Source organism: Sinocyclocheilus anshuiensis, unplaced genomic scaffold (genome assembly GCF_001515605.1).
Source record: "Sinocyclocheilus anshuiensis isolate Anshui unplaced genomic scaffold, SAMN03320099.WGS_v1.1 scaffold1247, whole genome shotgun sequence".
In the NCBI taxonomy this organism is placed as follows: domain Eukaryota; kingdom Metazoa; phylum Chordata; class Actinopteri; order Cypriniformes; family Cyprinidae; genus Sinocyclocheilus; species Sinocyclocheilus anshuiensis.
The window spans coordinates 3,309-8,182 of NW_015537981.1; positions in this window are offsets into that span (position 1 = coordinate 3,309).

Below are 4,874 nucleotides of genomic sequence, written 5' to 3' on the forward strand. Positions count from 1 at the left end.
ACAAACAGAAGAAGTGAGGAATATTTAACAGCAGCGGTCACAGTGATGATGAGGCGAGCACCAGTGAAGTTTCTCAGGCCTGCTCCGTGTGTCTGCTGGGCGGCGATCAAACGGACAGGGCAGCGCTTTTCACGAGAGGAGATCGCTACTAGACGAATCATGGAATTTGTTATTTTTATTATCTCTGTTCTCTTTTGTCGTAAGTTATACTATTACTCCAGTAATTTATACTAGCCTATCCAGCGCTCTCTGAACGTAGTCTCTGGCTTATTGCCAGTCAAGCGCAACGCTGCAGGGACGCGTCTATAACGACTTTGATCTGATCATAAAGTCTTTCCGAGTCACAGGGCTCAAGTCCAAGTCAAGTCTCGAGTCATTGCTGTCAAAGTCTAAGTCGAGTCTCAATTCTTATTTAATTATTTCGAGTCGAGGCGCAAGTCATCAAATTTGGGACTCGAGTCCGAGTCAAGTCTCGAGTCAAGTGACTCGAGTCCACACCCCTGGAAATTTGGATGGGGCATTCTGAAGAGCTCCAAAAAAGAAAGAAAGAAAGAAGGAAGGAAGGAAAGAAAGAAAGAAAGAAAGAAAGAAAAATAAAAAGAAAGAACCCCAATAGACTTTAGTTATGTCACAGCCATGAATCATGCTACTTGCTGTCAGTTTAAGGTTGTTTAGAGGGCGGGACTTTCCCATGCTAGCTAACATTTGATTGGACAACAATCTGTAGTGCACAAGGAATCAACAATAAATTTGATCTGTTTAGAAAAGGAAAATGTACATTTTAAATGAGTAAATCTGCAAAAATGTGTTATAGAAAAAAATCCACAACACTCTGATAGTTAAGGTGTTAAACAAAGCAGATTTCAAAGATTATGCACTATCATTTGCTTCATTCTGTTTTACACATAAACAATAATTTTCTCCAATGTGTTCCAGGTCTGCGCTTCTCACCAGCTGTGCCAGTAAGCCACGTCCTACTTCCACAAGAGATCACATCATTTCCTGTTTATTCAGCCTCCAGGCAAAGAGGCTGAGCAATCTGATTGGCCGCTTAACATAATAACTGTCAGACAGGTTGACTGATTGGCCAATATGAGACGGTGACTCTGCTCACATTCACCGGACGCCATCGACTCTCTCCTGCTCTCTCTTCATCCCTCTGAATGGCCGCTGAGTGCTTCATTTCAGCGTTTATCAGCTTGAGACGTTTATAGTTTTTTCAATTAAAAAAACCCAGTGGATGTGTGACAATGACCCTGATGATAATTGCAAACTGCGGTGCAGTTTGAGATTTGTATGGCAGTTTATAGCATCATCTCCCAGCTGTTGTGCTGAGTGCGCTGGTCTCACCGGGCTGTCACTTCACAGAGATCTGCATCATCTGCACAGCTGTACAGCCAAAATATCATCATATGCTCTCAGTTAGGATGCAAAATTAAGCTTTTCAGAAGAAAAGATGATGTGTGTGTGTTCTTACCTGAGATTGTTCACATATTATGCAAACAAAAACACACTGAATTACAGTTTCTGTATTGAATTACAGTTTCTGTATGAATTACATTTCTTATGAATTATGATTAATAGTTTTTCCACTTAAAATAGGGTGATGTGATTGCATACTTCCTGTAATGCCAATTAGAATGCATTAGACTAATCTTTAGACAGTCGCTTGAGTCTTTATATGTGGAAATGCTCTCTCGCTTTAGTTTTTGACACTTTTTTGACTCTCTTTTACAGGATAACATTAAAGAACAGTTGGGTTAAAAGTGCATCTGGAATGATTGCATAAACATTTGATGAACCAAATTATTGTTCATTCATTCAATCCAATTAGACTGGGTTAATGTAAGATCATAATAATACTGGTACCTTGTAAACACAGTTTATCAACATGCTGATAAACATCTGTGCATCCTGACTCCTGGAAATTGTGCAGAAACCCAGGCAATCAGATTGGAACTGTTTATTCCAGCCATTTCTTGCCATTTTTGTGTTCTACATGCTTCAGATGGTCTGTTAACTGGTTGTGGCATTTGAGGCTGAGAGAAGAAATGGCCTGTATTGGAAAATTTGTGCTCAGTAAGATCTTTGTTTGCTTTGATTCAGTAAGAATGCATTACAATGGATCAAAACAAAAGTAACAATGACATTTACAATGTTACAAAAGATATGGAAAAATACCGTTTTTCTTTAACTCATCAAAGGATCCTGAAAAAACTTATCTTAGTTTCCACAAAAAGCAGAACAACAACCTTGATAACTAGAAATGTTTCTTGAGCAGCAAATCAATATATTAGAATGATTTCTTGAAGGATCATGTGACGCTGAAGACTGAAGTAGTGCTGCTGAAAATTCAGCTTTGCATCACAAGAATAAATTACATTATAAAATATTTTAAATTGTAATAATATTTCACAATATTGCTGTTTTATTTTTTATTTAAAACAAAAAAAGCTATGGCGAGCATAAGAAACTATATATATATATATATATATATACAGTGGGTACGGAAAGTATTCAGACCCCCTTAAATTTTTCACTCTTTGTTATATTGCAGCCATTTGCGAAAATCATTTAAGTTAATTTTTTTTCCTCATTAATGTACACACAGCACCCCATATTGACAGAAAAACACAGAATTGTTGACATTTTTGCAGAAAGGGGGTCTGAATACTTTCCGTACCCACTGTATATGTATATACTGTAATGGCAATCAAATTTAACCCTCAAACTCCCCCACACAGCCTGCGAGAGGTTATGATGAATGGCAACACTGTTGTTTTTAAACTGACGTCATATAATGTGTCACGTCAACTGTAATGAGTGAATCAATTAAGAAACAGAGAAAGAAAACGGGGGAAAGCCTGGATTTCATGAACACAGATTCCAGTGAACTTCAGTGACACAACCTCAGATCACACAACACACCTACCAGCTGTCTTCTCATTATCACATTCCAACATTTCAACATAACTGCATGCTCACTTAATGAAAAGCAATAGCAGCTCTGTATGGAATAAAAATACAATTCTTAGATTAGTACACATTATTCGATGTTATGTTAAAATGCTTTATTTTTTATCTCTATTTGTCCAAACAATAGATGAAAAGTAGCAGAGAGAAAGGAGACATACTATAATGTTTAGGAAGCTTTAGAAACTGGAAAAAAATAATTATCATTCAATTCTTTCTTGTTTTCACCAGCCAAAGATTCATACTTTTAAATGCAATGAATCTACTTGATTTTTTTTTTGTTTACTTTCACTTAAAGGGGTCATGGGATGCCCATTTTCCACAAGTTGATATGATTCTTTAGGCTTTAGGTGAAAAGTCTGTAACATAGTTTGGTTAAAATTTCTCAATGGTAGTGTAAAAAACACATTTTTTACCCTGTCAAAAACAGCTCTTTTCAGCTCTTTTCAGATCAAGCCGTTTTTGTAGCATTTCCCTTTAAATGAAAGGTAATCCACGGCGAGTTCAGTCGGGAGTAATGACGACTGTTATGTTCATTATTACATCCAACAACAGAAGACCTCAATCGCTTAGGAGTCATTCTTGTCTACAACTGCTCCGGCGGTGAAACAATGGTGGACTGATGACAGCTCACTCAGGGCGAGTCTAAGGTAAGACTCCAGTCCAGTCTGTGCTGAAACGCTATACTGTCAATCAAACTATCGTGGGAGCGGCCTGTCTGTGTGACGTCACACAGACAGGCATCTGAGATCGGCTCGATTTGAGAAAGGGGTAAAGATTTGAGCAGATTAGAAAAAAACACTGGGTAGATTTTTATCATTTTAGGGTGGTTGTGTACACACACTGACAACACACATTTCAGTTCAAACAACTTGTAAAAGTGCATGTAGCATCATATGACCACTTTAAGACGGATTCAGGTTAGATACAATGACTTTTAACTGAGTAATAAGTTTGACATAACTAATGTTTTGAATTCAGTGCAATATCACTGTGATTTTTACACCACTGAGATATGGCCCCTTAAAATGCCTGCAGATCAAACACTAACATTATACAGATCAACACACAAACTAAAAGCAGTATGTGGAACATAATACCCATATGGAAACATATGGAAAATAAAACCCCAAGCACAAAGCAAATTAAACAGCTTCCGGCCCCTAAAACGAGAGCGCAAATTGGCAGCGTGTCTCATTACTGTTAGGACTCTTGCCAAAGACAAATCTGAGCAACTACAGAGTCAGCAATCACAGCTTAATAATGATAAAAGCAGGCATAAAAATCCGGGAAAAACAAAGGAATAATGATCAATGGACTCTAAACGACAGGCAGAACTGAAATTCAAATTGTTTCAAATTCACAAAAATAAAAATAAAATAATTAAAAACTTTCCTTAATTTAAATTAGTGTAATGACTTTAAATCAAGGATATGGTCACCTATACAACATGCACTTGTGATGTATTATATTCATACTCATCATGTAACATTTTCCATCATTTACTCTTATTATTCATCATACACTCGTATAAGCAAATACTTAGATGCTTTGGGAGTATTACAATTCCATAAACTCTTTTCAGATCAAGCCGTTTTTGTAGCATTTCCCTTTAAATGAAAGGTAATCCACGGCGAGTTCAGTCGGGAGTAATGACGACTGTTATGTTCATTATTACATCCAACAACAGAAGACCTCAATCGCTTAGGAGTCATTCTTGTCTACAACTGCTCCGGCGGTGAAACAATGGTGGACTGATGACAGCTCACTCAGGGCGAGTCTAAGGTAAGACTCCAGTCCAGTCTGTGCTGAAACGCTATACTGTCAATCAAACTATCGTGGGAGCGGCCTGTCTGTGTGACGTCACACAGACAGGCATCTGAGATCGGCTCGCTTTGTGG